This window comes from Pomacea canaliculata, linkage group LG14 (assembly GCF_003073045.1).
Source record: "Pomacea canaliculata isolate SZHN2017 linkage group LG14, ASM307304v1, whole genome shotgun sequence".
NCBI lineage: Eukaryota > Metazoa > Mollusca > Gastropoda > Architaenioglossa > Ampullariidae > Pomacea > Pomacea canaliculata.
In genome coordinates this window covers 6451496-6467485 of record NC_037603.1, presented here as the reverse complement: position 1 = coordinate 6467485, position 15990 = coordinate 6451496, and the positions used below count along the sequence as shown (strand labels likewise).

General features: G+C 35.9%; 2 long non-coding RNA genes across 2 annotated transcripts; both read right to left on the bottom strand.

The window, feature by feature from the left end:
- Window positions 1-3082: 3082 nt before the first annotated feature.
- LOC112555384 lies at window positions 3083-3815 on the bottom strand. Its single transcript, XR_003097460.1, has 2 exons — window positions 3677-3815; window positions 3083-3335 (listed from the first exon to the last, which is right to left on the bottom strand). It is a non-coding gene; the product is annotated as an uncharacterized LOC112555384 (long non-coding RNA).
- Window positions 3816-8294: 4479 nt separating this feature from the next.
- Window positions 8295-9018, bottom strand: LOC112555385. The gene is made up of 2 exons (XR_003097461.1): window positions 8879-9018; window positions 8295-8542 (listed from the first exon to the last, which is right to left on the bottom strand). It is a non-coding gene; the product is annotated as an uncharacterized LOC112555385 (long non-coding RNA).
- Window positions 9019-15990: the final 6972 nt, after the last annotated feature.

Below are 15990 nucleotides of genomic sequence, written 5' to 3'. Positions count from 1 at the left end.
AGGCTCTTGATGATGAACACCGGGATGTTGATGGTCTCATTGTCTTGTTCCACATTGGCTTGTGGTGGACACACGTGTTTAATTACTTGCACATAGTCGCTGCGAGTAATAATAACAGACCGCTACATCTACTGTTGAACATTAAAACAAAGAGGATAAAGCCTTTTCAATGTCACTATTTAGGTTAGGGTTTGGAAATTCATAGCACTCGAAATATAATTAAAAGCAGGAGGTATAAATGCTGCAGGTTCTGGTAGTAACCGACATCAGACATCAACAGCGACCTGAAGGTTATCTACTAACATCATTGTCGTCCTGGAACAGAGATAAAGGTTAGTGTCTACATCAACAATTGAAGTTTTATCTAATTACGCTTAACATAAATTTAAAACAGAAAACTTACAAATGGTATTCTAATGAAGTAATAAGTTTGTTCTGTATACTTTGGTGGAGCAAACTACAAATATAGCGCCTCTTGCTAAAGCCTAGTTATGTAAAGGTTTTTTGGATAAGTATTTTTCATTATGTTGATAGCTAAATTTTTGTTGTAAAGCAATCGATGAATTCAGAAACCATAATAATTTGTCTGTATGTGTGTGAATTTGTTTGAGAGCCACTCCTGCTGAGATAGTTGTTGGTAATAATGTTTTTTTTTTCAGATGAGATTCCTGGAATTCACAGGAAGCAGCAGGTGAGGTTTCAGGCATCCTATAACTTATAGTCACACGTCCCTTCAAAAATCTAAGGGGAGGGTAGACAACTCTGAAGCAAAGTTTCTTCCTTTGAGTAGACGATTGGACCTCCTCTCATGGTGACGTCACCAAATAACCGTAATAAATAAATACTGAAGAATAAGCTTATATGATCAGTCTGTAAAAGTGCTAGTTGTCTAAGCTTGTTCTCTATGTGTGAAAAATGATTTTTTTACTGTGTAGCATGTAGCATGTAGTTGTAGTTGTAGTACATAACCTAGCGGGACTACCTGACTACCAGAGAATTACACTTTCGTTCAACGACACATCGTAGGTGTCAGCAGTCAAGCACTCATCACTATCATATCATGTGTGTATTTTAAACAACACATATCAGGTGAGCTTTAATTTAAAGTACAGACGACAAACAAGAGATGGTAATTTTTTAATTAAACGATTGTTTTACCACAGCAATTTAAATACTTTTCTAACTAACCTTTAAACAACTAGGCTTTGTTCAACCAAAGCATAAAGAACGAAATTATTTCTTTATTAGAATACCATTTGTAAGTTTTCTGTTTTAAAGTTTTTTAAGCGCAGTTATATGGGTTAAAACTTCTAAAATTGTGGAAATTTACCTTTTTTAACAAGATTTTCTGTCACCAGGCCCACGGTCAGGAGTGCAACCCTATCACTGGACTATTGTACAGACTTTGTGTACCACTAGGTCTGCTGTTTATAATAAAATGTTACTCATGTAGGGTATTTAAAAAGTGCAGCAGCACGATTGTTTTCTTTTAATTTTCCAGTGTTACTAACACATTTTTCTTCTACATTATACGTGCTGCTCTGCTTTCTGTAACCCGGGTAGCGAATAGTCACCTGACAGGTAAGAGCTGAGGCAGGGAGGATGGAAGAACATGTAGTTACAATATATCGGTGTGCTATGACAACTCTGTGCTGTATTTTAAGTGTTTCTTAAGCTAAGCAAAGTTCAAGTTGTCTTGTACACAAGCATGTGTTTGTTCTTTTATATTTGCGGACACCTCACAAACTTTATAAATATACATCAGTATGTTTGTCACTAAGGATCTACCAAGTTCTAACATGCATTGCTTAGAGGATCAACCAAATGGAAATATATTTAAATTAATAACAATAGAAGAAGTATTTAGAATAATCATGACATTAACTTAAGTTAGACAACAGAACATTTTAAACTAAGCCTATCCTGCAATGCTAAAAAAGATTTTTTAAAGGTACCTGCAAAAACAATGTTTTTTATTTGAGAAGGTGTGGATAAAAGTACATGTGTTTGTGGTGGACACAAGTGTTTTATTACTTGTATGTAGTGGCTGCGCGTAATGATGACATTCCACTACATCTACTGTTGAACATTAAAACAAAAAGAATAAAGCCTTTTCAATCTGACTGTTTATGTTAGGGTTTTGAAATTCATGGCAGTCAAAATATAATTAAAAGCAGGAGGTATAAATGCTGCAGGTTCTGGTTATAACTGATATCAGACTTCAACAGCGACCTGCAGGTTATCTACTAACATCATTCTCCACTTTGAAGAGAGATGAAGGCCAGTGTCTACGTCCTACGGGAACAGCAAACAGTATTCCTGACAGTGAAATACATTAGTGTTTGGTAAATGTGATATATATTTTTTGTCTTTCACATAAAGTAGTCCGATTTTATAATCTTTGCATATATGCATACCATTACAATAAATGTTTAAAGTCGTTTTCAAATGTGAGCTTACATTAAATTACTGTCCTCCTTTTCAATTGTGTTTTCATTCCGCAATCATGATATATAAAATAACATGTTGTTACAACATTGTTGTAGAGCTGTTGTACATTTTTGCAAAAGATGAACATTGACCAAAGTTAAAGTTTCGTTAAACACAATGTCAACCCAACCAAACTTTGCTCATTAGCTGAAAATTTCATTTATTTGAAACTTTAATGATAACTTCAAGTCAACTTTGTGCAATTTAGAATGTTTAGCTTAAAGCAGACAACAGAACATTTTACACTAAGCCTATCCAGCAATATTAAAAAAGATTTTTTTCAAGGTGTCTGCAAAAACAATGTTTTCTATTCGAGAAGGTAGGGAGAAAAGTACCAACCCTTGTTTGCTGTCCTTCCTTGAAATTAAAGATCACTCCTGCTATGTGTCGTTTAAAATACACACATAATATGATTGCATTGAGTGTTTGACTGCTGACACCTACCATGTGTCACTGACTGAGTGTGTGATTCTCAGCTTCTACCTGTAGTCTGCTATTCCCCTACATCGACATGCTATACAGTAGAAAACTCATCATTCACACACAGATATCATTCATAGACTACTGACACTTTTACAAACTACTGACATACAATTTCTCAGAAGTATTTATTTCTTTCACTTATTTGGCGATATCACCATTGGACGACGATGTTCAGCCGTCGACTTAAGCGAAGGAGGATTGATTGAGAGTTGTCTACAGAGGTATCCACATTAAAATTGTGTGAAGATCCTCAGGGGAGAGGGCACGTTCTGCGGGGTCTGACCCCTCACCTGCTGCTTCCTGTGATGACTGCTGCTCGCTGACCAACCCTTTAAGCGCTGACACCCATCCAGGAATCTCGTCTGAAATAACCACATCATTACCGACCATCATCTCACCACCAGTCGCTGTTAAACAACTTCAACGACACACATACAAATTATGACGGTGTCTGAATTAAACGATTGCTTTACAACCAACACTTAAAAAAGTTTTTTTCAAAATTAGAAATACTTATACAACAAAACTCTACATCATTATTATGTTCGCGAGAGAAAATATGCATCCCACCTGTATTAGCCTCCCACAAGGCATACACAACGAAATTACTTACTCATTAGAATATCATTGGTAAGTTTTCCGTCTCGGATTGGATTTAAGTGCAACTAGGTAGACAAATAGTTTTAGAATAGTCGACTTTTACCTTTTCTCACAGGATTTGATGTCACCATGACGATGCTAAAGAGCGCCAGAAGGACGTAGACACTGGCCTTCATCTTTCTTCGAAGACGACAATGATGTTAGTAGATAACCTGCAGGTCGCTGTGGAAGTCTGATGTCAGTTACTCCCAGGGTCTGCAGCATTTATGCTTCTTACTTTTAATTACACCTTGATTGCTATGGATTCATTTTGTCCTAAAGTAAACAGTAACATTGTAAAGTCCTTGTCATGTGACCACAGCGGGATGTTGACTGTCTCATTATCTTATTTCATTATCGCCTGGTGCTGGAATAATTATACACCTTAGGAATACTACTGGTTAATATTACAAAGAACTAAAAGACAATTAAAATCCCGCTGTTCACCATAAAGCCCCTCTTCCTCTCATTAATCGCCCCTAGCATGGGGTCAGTGTACAGACATTATGTACAGTCACATCGGCCTCATGATGAACACAACTGTTGTACACAGACTTTGCAATATGCAGCCTTTGTTGTTGTTTTCTATTGCCGCGGTATATGTTTTTTCATCTGATCAGTAGATTAGGTTATATTTACTATTTGTGAGTTTTTCAGAGGATGGCTATGTTGGGTTTTTTTTTTAAAATGGAGATTAATTTATTCTACCGCATGACAAGATAATTGAATTCGAGAGATACAAAAGACACCAACACACATGGTTTCAGGTTAAATAATATTGATCAAAACTTTCATAAATAAATACAAGATGATGAGTTCATAGAAAAATTGCAACAAGTTAATGGCAAGTCATCAGTATGGTCAGTGGGGCAAAATTACTATTATTAATGTAGGTGTTAAGGAAAAGATGTATTCTCGCAGTGAACCAGACCGTTTTAGAGAAAATGTAAGTATAAACAAGTCAGCCAGACATACAACATGATGCTTTCATTTTTTTTACATTCAATATCTTTCTCTTGTGTTTGAAAAAGAGTGATGAGAGGGTTATCATGTACGGAGACCATGTCTTGACCTGTGACCTGATCCTTTTTAACGTTTAAAAAATCCACTAACACACATACACATACATACGCAACAATAGCAATCAAAGGAAATCAAGGTGTAAGTAAAAGTAAGAGGTATAAATGCTGCAGACCCTGGGAGTATCTGACATCGGACTTCCACAGCCACCCGATGGTTATCTACTAACATCATTGTCGTCTTCGAAGAAAGATTTCTGGGGAAAATCACCAGCTGTCTGGTTTTTTAAGTTGTACTTGGCGGATATATCTTAACCAAAATATATTATACAATGTAGGACTACAGGACAATAACTGCAATTTAAACACCAATACGAGGTTGTTGGCACACGCTTCTAAAAGGCAGTTGTCCTTGTCCTCAAATTTATTTCTTTTGTCCATTTGTTTTATTTCTTAAGCTTTTACTACTTTTTTTCTTTATACTTTTTTTGTTGTCCGACTCTTTGTTAATGAATTCTTCTTTTATTTTTGTTGTGCAATTTTGTTGATGTTACTTTCTTACTGTTCTGATGACGTGGTGTGTATTGTAGCGAACAGAAATCTGTATACGGCATTGCAGCATTGTCCTCCGGAATACAATATGTCAACAAAAGCAATAAACTGCTCATCATAAAACAACGGTACCTGCTATCAACTGTCATCAGCACTGACTTATTGTACAGACATTGATATCCATGCTTGAATTTTAATAAATTTTCATTCTAGCTGTCAGACTTTAGAAACACCAGCACAATGTTTGTTGGCGCGTAACTGTTCTTGTTGACTTTTAATTTATCCGAAACTGAAACCAGCAGGTACAGCATCTGAATAGGTAGAAGCAAAGGTTTGTATAAAATATGCATATTTTTATCTGATAACTGATATATATATATATGCAATTTTTTAATATATCAAAGTGAATAGAACTGTATATGCCATGACGAATGTTAAAAATTACGGAAAGAAAGATTCCCAGTTTACATAGTCCACATAAACCCATACAAAAACTCATACACATTTTATAAACAAGCCTTAGAGAAAAACAGTTTGCTAGATCTTTCCCCATATTAATTAATAATTGTGTAGTTAAAAAGGATCAGGTCACAGGTCAAGACATCGTCTCGGTACATGATAACCCTCTCATCACTCAAACACAAGAGAAAGATATTGACTGTAAAAAATTCAAGCATCATGTTGTACGTCTTGCTGACTTGTTTATACCTACATTTTCTCAAAATCCATCTGATTCACTGCCAGAATACATTTTTTCTTTTACTCGTACATTAATAACAGTACTTCTGCCACACTGACAATTCTGATGACATGCCATTAGTTTGTAGCAATTTTTCTATGAACTCATCATCTTTTATCATAGAAACTAAGAGAGAGTATTGATCAATATTATTTAACACTAACAACCACGTGTTTGTTGGCGTCTTTTGAATGTCTCGAATTTAATTATCTTGTCATGTGGTAGAATAAAATAATCTAAATTAATAAAAAAATAAATATCAAACATCCTGTAAAACACACAAATATTAAATGTAACCTAATTTTATAATGAGATGACCAAACATGTGGTAGTACTACAGCTGCAATAGAAAACAACAACAAAGGCTGCATATTGCAAAGTCTGTCTACAACAGTTGTGTTCATCATGAGGCCGATGTGACTGTACATAATGTCTGTATACTGACACCATGCTAGGGGCGACTAATAAAGGGAAGAGGGGCTTTATGGTGAACAGCGGGATTTTAATTGTCTTTTAGTTCTTTGTAATATTAAAAAGTAGTATTCCTAAGGTGTATAATTATTCCAGCACCAGGCGATAATGAAATAAGATAATGAGACAGTCAACATCCCGCTGTGGTCACATGACAAGGACTTTACAATGTTACTGTTTACTTTAGGACAAAATGAATCCATAGCAGTCAAGGTGTAATTAAAAGTAAGAGGTATAAATGCTGCAGACCCTGGGAGTAACTGACATCGGACTTCCACAGCGACCTGCAGGTTATCTACTAACATCATTGTCGTCTTCGAAGAAAGATGAAGGCCAGTGTCTACGTCCTTCTGGCGCTCTTTAGCGTCGTCATGGTGACAGCAAATCGTGAAAACAAACATTTAGTTTCATCCTCGTTTTATGATGAAACACAACTGTTGAATACAGTCTTTGCAATATGCAGCATTTGTTGTTGTCTTTTCACTGCCGCAGTATTACTACAATATTATTTTTCATCTGTAGATTAGATTTTATTTAATATGTGTGTGTTTTCACAGGATGGCTGATATATTTCTTTATTAATGCAGATTAATTCGTGCATACTAGGTATGGGATAGAGAGAAAATCGGGAAATATGTCGAAAAATAAAAAGTTTTGAAAAAAAATTATTTCTATATTTTATGGAAACGTATTGTGAGACATTTATTTTTTATTTATTTATTATTATTTTTTTTAATAGACGTTAGCAATTAAAAATTAGTTTTTTTGTAACTCGCAGTTGTTTGACTACATGTATCGAACTGAGTAACCCGCAACTACTGCAAAACTGGCGCTAAGTCAACTTAAACTAAACTTTAATTCTAATACTATTTTGAAGCATTAAAAAGCATCTGATTGTTATATATTTGTTCAGCGGTTAAAGGGAAGTAATCAATGCTGAACAAAACCTGAATGTACCAGGAGTTTTTGCCCTTTCATATTTATTCCTTAAATCACAGCGCGATGTGCTGTACGACACGACACTAGTAGGACAGCTTCACACCTCCGCGAGGAGAGAGTTAGACGGACTCTGTGACAGACTGTATGACAGGACAAATCAACGAGAGAACACTCAGATTGAGAGAAATTTTGGTAATTTCCCAGAAGAAACACTAATTTATGTCAGGTCTCTCTAGTAGTCTGCTTCGTGTAACCCGGGTAGTGAATAGTCACCTGACAGTGGGGGGGGGGGAAGAAAGAAAATGTAGTTGCACTGTGTCCGTGTGCTATGACAACTCTGTGCTGTATTTTAAGTGTTTCTTATGCTAGGCAAAGTTCAAGTTGTGTTGTACACAATCATGTGTTTGTTCTTTCATATTTGCGGACACCTCACAAACTTTATAAATATACATCAGTATGTTTGTCAATACGGATCTACGAAGTGTTAACTTGCATTGCTTAAATGATCAGTCAAGTTGGAAATACTTTTATATTTGTAGTAATGTCAATAGAAAAAGTATTAAAGAATAACAATCACGATATTATCTTAAGGTGAACAACACAAATTATTGCACTAATACTATCCTGCAATTTGAAAATAAATATTTTAAAGGTACCTGCAAAAACAATATTTTTTTATTTAAGAAGCTTTGGATAAAAGTACCAATGATTGTTTGCTGTCCTTCCTTGAAATTAAAGATCACTCCTGCTATGTGTCGTTTAAAATACACACATAATATGATTGCATTGAGTGTTTTACTGCTGACACCTACCATGTGTCACTGACTGAGTGTGTGATTCTCAGCTTCTACCTGTAGTCTGCTATTCCCCTACATCGACATGCTATACAGTAGAAAACTCATCATTCACACATAGAAACCATTCATAGACTACTGACACTTTTACAAACTACTGACAAAGAATTACTCAGAAGTATTTATTTCTTTCACTTATTTGGTGATGTCAGCATTGGACGATGTTCAGCCGTCGACTTAAGCGAAGGAGGATTGATTGAGAGTTGTCTACCCAGGCAACCACAATAAAAGATTGTGAATTTCCTCAGGGGTGAGGTTACGTTCTGCTGGGTCTGACCCCTCAGCTGCTGCTTCCTGGGGTGGCTGCTGCTCACTGCCCAACTGTTCCAGCTCTGACACCCATCCAGGAATCTCGTCTGAAATAACCACATTATTACCAACCATCATCTCACCACCAGTCGCTGTTAAACAACTTCAACGACACACATACACACAAATTATGACGGTGTCTGAATTAAACGATTGCTTTACAAAAAAAAGTTTTTTTCGAAATAAAAAATACTGATACAACAAAACTCTACATCATTATTATGTTCGCGAGAGGAAATATGCATCCCACCTGTATTAGCCGCCCACAAGGCATACAGAACGAAATTACTTACTCATTAGAATATCATTTGTAAGTTTTCCGTCTCGGATTTGATTTAAGTGCAACTAGGTAGACAAATAGTTTTAGAATAGTCGACTTTTACCTTTTCTCACAAGATTTGCTGTCACCATGACGACGCTAAAGAGCGCCAGAAGGACGTAGACACTGGCCTTCATCTTTCTTCGAAGACGACAATGATGTTAGTAGATAACCTGCAGGTCGCTGTTGAAGTCCAATGTCAGTTACTCCCAGGGTCTGCAGCATTTATGCTTCTTACTTTTAATTACACCTTGACTGCTATGGATTCATTTTGTCCTAAAGTAAACAGTAACATTGTAAAGTCCTTGTCATGTGACCACAGCGGGATGTTGACTGTCTCATTATCTTATTTCATTATCGCCTGGTGCTGGAATAATTATACACCTTAGGAATACTACTTTTTAATATTACAAAGAACTAAAAGACAATTAAAATCCCGCTGTTCACCATAAAGCCCCTCTTCCTCTCATTAGTCGCCCCTAGCATGGTGTCAGTATACAGACATTATGTACAGTCACATCGGCCTCATGATGAACACAACTGTTGTACACAGACTTTGCAATATTCAGCCTTTGTTGTTGTTTTCTATTGCAGCGGTAGTACTACCACATGTTTCGTCATCTCATTATAAAATTAGGTTACATTTAATATTTGTGTGTTTTACAGGATGCTTGATATTTATTTTTTTATTAATATAGATTAATATATTTTACCGCATGACGAGATAATTAAATTCGAGACATTCAAAAGACGCCAACAAACACGTGGTTGTTAGTGTTAAATAATATTGATCAATACTCTCTCTTAGTTTCTATGATAAAAGATGATGAGTTCATAGAAAAATTGCTACAAACTAATGGCATGTCATCAGAATGGTCAGTGTGGCAGAAGTACTGTTATTAATGTAAGAGTAAAAGGAAAAATGTATTCTGGCAGTGAATCAGATGGATTTTGAGAAAATGTAGGTATAAACAAGTCAGCAAGACATACAACATGATACTTTCAATTTTTACAGTCAATATCTTTCTCTTGTGTTTGAAAAAGAGTGATGAGAGGGTTATCATGTACCGAGACGATGTCTTGACCTGTGACCTGATCCTTTTTAACTACACAATTATTAATTAATATGGGGAAAGATCTAGCAAACTGTTTTTCTCTGTCATTTTTAAAATTTGTATGAGTTTTTGTATGGGTTTATGTGGACTATGTAAACTGGGAATCTTTCTTTCCGTAATTTTTAACATTCGTCATGGCCTATACAGTTCTATTCACTTTGATATATTAAAAAATTGCATATATATATATATCAGTTATCAGATAAAAATATGCATATTTTATACAAACCTTTGCTTCTACCTATTCAGATGCTGTACCTGCTGGTTTCAGTTTCGGATAAATTAAAAGTCAACAAGAACAGTTACGCGCCAACGAACATTCTGCTGGTGTTTCTAAAGTCTGACAGCTAGAATGCAAATTTTATTAAAATTCAAGCATGGATATCAATGTCTGTACAATAAGTCAGTGCTGATGACAGTTGATAGCAGGTACCGTTGTTTTATGATGAGCAGTTTATTGCTTTTGTGAGATATTGTATTCCGGAGGACAATGCTGCAAGACCGTATACAGATTTCTGTTAGCTACAACACACACCACGTCATCAGAACAGTAAGAAAGTAACATGAACAGAATTGCACAAAAAATAAAAGAAGAATTATTAATAAGAGTCAGAAAACAAAAAAGTATATAGAAAAAAAGTAGTAAAAGTTTAAGAAATAAAACAAATGGACAAAAGAAATAAATTTGAGGACAAGGACAACTGCCTTTTAGAAGCGTGTGACAACAACCTCGTATTCTTGTTTACATTGCAGTTATTGTCCTGTAGTCCTACATTCTATAATATATTTTGGTTAAGATATATCCGCCAAGTACAAGTTAAAAGACCAGACAGCTGGTGCTTTTCTCCAGAAATCTTTCTTCGAAGACGACAATGATGTTAGTAGATAACCTTCCCTCGATTGCTATTGTTGCGTATATGTGTGTATGTGTGAGTGGATATTTTAAACGTTAAAAAGGATCAGGTCACAGGTCAAGACATCGTCTCGGTACATGATAGCCCTCTCATCAGTCTTTTTCATACAAACAAGAAAGACATTGAACGTAAAAAAATCAAGCTTCATGTTTTGTGTCTTGCTGACTTGTTTATACTTACATTTTCTCAAAGCGGTCTGATTCACTGCGAGAATACATCTTTTCTTTAACACCAACATTAATGATAGTAATTCTGCCGCACTGACCATGATGACTTGCCATTAACTTGTAGCGATTTTTCTATGAACTAACCATCTTTTATTTATTTATCAACTCAGAAAGAGTTTTGATCAATATTATTTAACCCTGAAACCATGTGTGTTGATGTCTTTGTATCTCTCGAATTCAATTATCTTGTCATGCGGTAGAATAAATTAATCTGCATTTAAATAAAAAATATATCAGCCATTCTGTGAAACACCCACAAATATTAAATGACCCTAATCTTCTGATCAGAATTTTTCTGTAATTTTGTAATATTAACCAGTAGTATTCTTAAAGGTGTATAATTATTCCAGCACCGGGCAATAATGAAATAAGATAATGAGACAGTCAACATCCCGCTTTATATCACATGACAAGGACTTTCAATGCTACTGTTTATTTTAGAACAATAGCAATCCAGGGAAATCAAGGTGTAATTAAAAGTTGGAGGTATAAATACTGCAGACCCTGAGAGTATCTGACATCGGACTTCAACAGCGACCTGACGGTTATCTACTAACATCATTGTCGTCTTCGAAGAAAGATGAAGGCCAGTGTCTACGTCCTTCTGGCGCTCCTTAGCGTCGTCATGGTGACAGGAAATCGTGAGAAAAAAGGTAAAAGTCGACTATTCTAAAACTATTTGTCTACCTAGTTGCAATTAAATCCAATCTGAGACGGAAAACTTACAAATGCTATTCTAATGAGTAAGTAATTTCGTTCTGTATGTCTTGAGGGGGACAAAGTACAGATGTGGGGCATATTTCCTGGCGCTAACATCATAAGGATGTACAGTTTTGTTGCAAAAGTATTTCTAATTTCGAAAGTTTTTTTAAATGTTTGTTGTAAAGCAAACGTTTAATTCATACACCGTAATAATTGTATGTGTGTCGTTGAAGTTGTTTAACAGTGACTCGTGGTGAGATGATGGTCGGTAATACTGTGGTTATTTCAGACGAGAATGTTGGTTGGGTGTCAAAGCTGAAACAGTTGGTCAGCGAGCAGCAGTCATCACAGGAAGCAGCAGCTGAGGGGTCAGACCCCGCAGAACGTGCGATCGACTATGATAGTCTTGAGTGGGCAATAATACAGATGGGTTGACAACTCTCAATCAATCCTCCTTCGCTTGAGTCGACGGCTGAACGTCGTCCAATGGTGATATCACCAAATAAGTGAGAGAAATAAATACTTCTGAGAAATTCTATGTCAGTAGTTTTTAAAAGTGCCAGTCGTGTAAGAATGGTTTCTATGTGTGAATGATGATTTTTCTACCGTGTAGTATGTCGATGTAGGGGAATAGCAGACTACAGGTAGAAGCGGAGAATCCCACACTCGGTCAGTGACACATGGTAGGTGTCAGCAGTAAAACACTCAAAACAATCATATTATGTGTGTATTTTAAACAACACATCTCAGGAGTGATCTTTAATTTCAAGAAGGGACAGCAAACAAGGGTTGGTACTTTTATCCAAACCTTCTTAAATAAAAAATATTGTTTTTGCAGGTACCTTTAAAATATCTATGTTAAAATTGCAGGATAGTATTAGTGCAATAATTTGTGTTGTTCACCTTAAGATAATATCGTGATTTTTATTCTTTAATACTTCTTCTATTGACATTACAACAAATATAAAAGTATTTCCAACTTGACTGATCATTTAAGCAATGCAAGTTAACACTTCGTAGATCCGTATTGACAAACATTTTGATGTATATTTATAAAGTTTGTGAGGTGTCCGCAAATATAAAAGAACAAACACATGATTGTTTACAACACAACTTGAACTTTGCTTAGCTTAAGAAACACTTAAAATACAGCACAGAGTTGTCATAGCACACGGACACAGTGGAACTACATTTTCTTCCTTCCTCCCTCTCACCTGTCAGGGGACTATTGACTACCCGGGTTACACGAAGCAGAATACTAGAGACCTGACATAAATCGGTGTTTCTTCTGGGAAATTACCAAAATTGCTCTCAACCTGAGTTTTGTGTCAGTGATTTGTCCTGTCACACAGTCTGTCACAGAGTCCGTCTCACTCTCTCCTCGCGGAGGTGTGAAGCTGTCCTACTAGTGTCGTGTCGTACCACACATCGCGCTGTGATTTAATGAACAAATATGAAAGGGCAAAAACTCCTGGTACATTCAGGTTTTGTTCAGCATTGATTACTTCCCTTTAGCAGGTGAACAAATATGAACCAATCAGGTGTTTTTTAATGCTTCAAAATAGTATTAGTATTAAAGTTTAGTTTAAGATGACTTAGCGCCAGTTTTGCAGTGGTTGCGGGTTACTCAGTTCGATACATGTAGTCAAACAACTGCGAATTACAAAAAAGTAATTTTTCAATGCTAAAGTCTATTCAAAAAAAAAAAATGTCTCACAATACGTTTGCATAAAATATAGAAATAATCTATCCCATACCTAGTATGCACGAATTAATCTGCATTAATAAAAAATATATCAGCCATCCTGTGAAAACACACACACATATTAAATAAAATCTAATCTACTGATCAGATGAAAAATAATATTGTTGGAATACTGCGGCAATGAAAAGACAACAACAAATGCTGCATATTGCAAAGACTGTATTCAACAGTTGTGCTTCATCATAAAACGCCGATGAAACTAAATGTTTGTTTTCAAAGGAGAATTGCAAGGAGCGACTAATGAAAGGAAGAGTGGCTTTGTGATGAACAGCGGGATGTTAACTGTCTCTCATTTTGGTTGTAATGTTAGCCAGTAGTATTCCAACATGTGTATAATGAAGCCAGCAGCAGGTGATACTGGAATAAGATAATGAGACCATCAACATTCTGCTGTATATCAGAAGACAAGGCCTTTTCAATGTTTTTGTTTATTTTTGAACAAAATGAATTTAAGCAGTCAAGGTGTAATTAAAAGTAAGAGCTATAAATGCTACAGACCCTGGGAGTAATTAACATCGAACTTCCACAGCGACCTGCAGGTTATCTACTAACATCATTGTCGTCTTCGAAGAGAGATGAAGGTCAGTGTCTGAAATAACCACATCATCACCAAACATCATCTCAGCAACAGTGGACCTCCAACAAGTCCATGACACATACAGACAAATTAGAGTTTCTGAAGAAAACAACAAAAATTTGAAAAAATCAAAACTAAAAATATTGATACAGCAAAACTCTATATAATTAATCTTCAGCGAGAAGAAATATGCCCTATATCTGTAGTTTGTCAAACCAAAGCATTCAGAACAAACTTATTTCCCCATTAGAATATCATTTGTAAGTTTTCTGTTTCAGATTTCTTTTAAACTCAGTTAGATAAAACTTCTAAAAATGTCGACATTTACCTTCCCTACCAAGATTTCCCGTCACCAGGCCCACGGTCAGGAGCGCAAGGAAGACGTAGACACTGGCCTTCATCATTTCTTCTTTATTTACCTAGGATTTACCAAGAGGAAATACGCGCTATATCTGTCTTTGCTCCACCAAAGCATAAAGAACGGAATTATTTCCTCATAACAATGGCACTTCTAAGTTTTCTGTTTTAAATATCTGTTTAACACAATTAGATAAAAAATACTAAAATTGGGGAAATTTACCTTTTTTAACAAGACTTCCTGTCACCACGCCCACGGCCAAGAGTGCAAGAAGGACATAGACACTGGCCTTCATCTCTCTTCAAAGTGGAGAATGATGTTAGTAGATAACCTTCAGGTCGCTGTTGAAGTCCGATGTCAGTTACTACCAGAACTTACAGCATTTATAGCTCTGACTTTTAATTATAGTTTGACTGCCATGAATTTCAAATCCCTAACTTAAATAGTAACATTGAAAAGGCTTTATCCTTTTTGTTTCAATGTTTAACAGTGTATCTAGTGGTATATCATTACTACTCGCGGTGTCTATGTGCAAGTCAAACACTTGTGTCCACCAGAACCAAATACCGGAACAAGACAATCAGCCAGTCAACATCCAGGTGTTGATCATCAAGCGCCGCTACCTTTCATCAGCCGCCCCTATCACTGACCTATTGTACAGACTTTGTGTCCCATCAGGTCTGCTGTTTATAATAAAATGTTATTCATGTAGGGTCTTTAAAAAGTACAGCAGGACGATTGTTTCCTTTTAATTTTCCACGTGTTACTAACAAATTTTTCTTCATTTAACCAGAAGATTAGCTGACATTTTATTCACGTGTTTTTACAGGACCGCTCACGCCCTTCATACTTTTCATTTCCGTTACAAATAAACGAATAAACAGAATTGTCAAGTACGATATTGGTTATATTACATTACTGTTCAAGTAGCCTTACCAATCCTGGATGTTCACTTCATTCCATAGCATCAAAGGATAACTGAGCTCGAAAGATACGAAACATACAAACAAATAACATAGTAACATTTTCAGGGTTATAAAACTCAGCTCTAATATCTTTCCCACGATTAAGTTCCTACGATGAACAAAAGATCTTACTCGTGAGTTCAGTTCAGTCAGCCAGATATAAAAACATGTTTTAATTATTTGACATAAAATTGATTCAATTGTGTGTCATGTGCTTAGTAAGTCCCTGTTCTATACTTGCAGGAGCAGTTGTGGCAAGGGTTTTATACAATGTGGTCTGATTTTTCAATAAAAATGTTTTCTATACGAGAAGGTTGGGGGAAAAGTACCAAGGCTAGTTTGTTGTCCCTCCTTGAAATTAAAGATCACTCCTGAAATGTATTGTTTAAAATACACACATAATATGATTGCATTGAGTGTTTACCTGCTGACACCTACCATGTGTCACTGACCGAGTGTGTGATTCTCCGCCTCTACCTGTAGTCTGCTATTCCCCTACATCGACATACTACACAGTAGAAAACTCATCATTCACACATAGAAATCATTCATA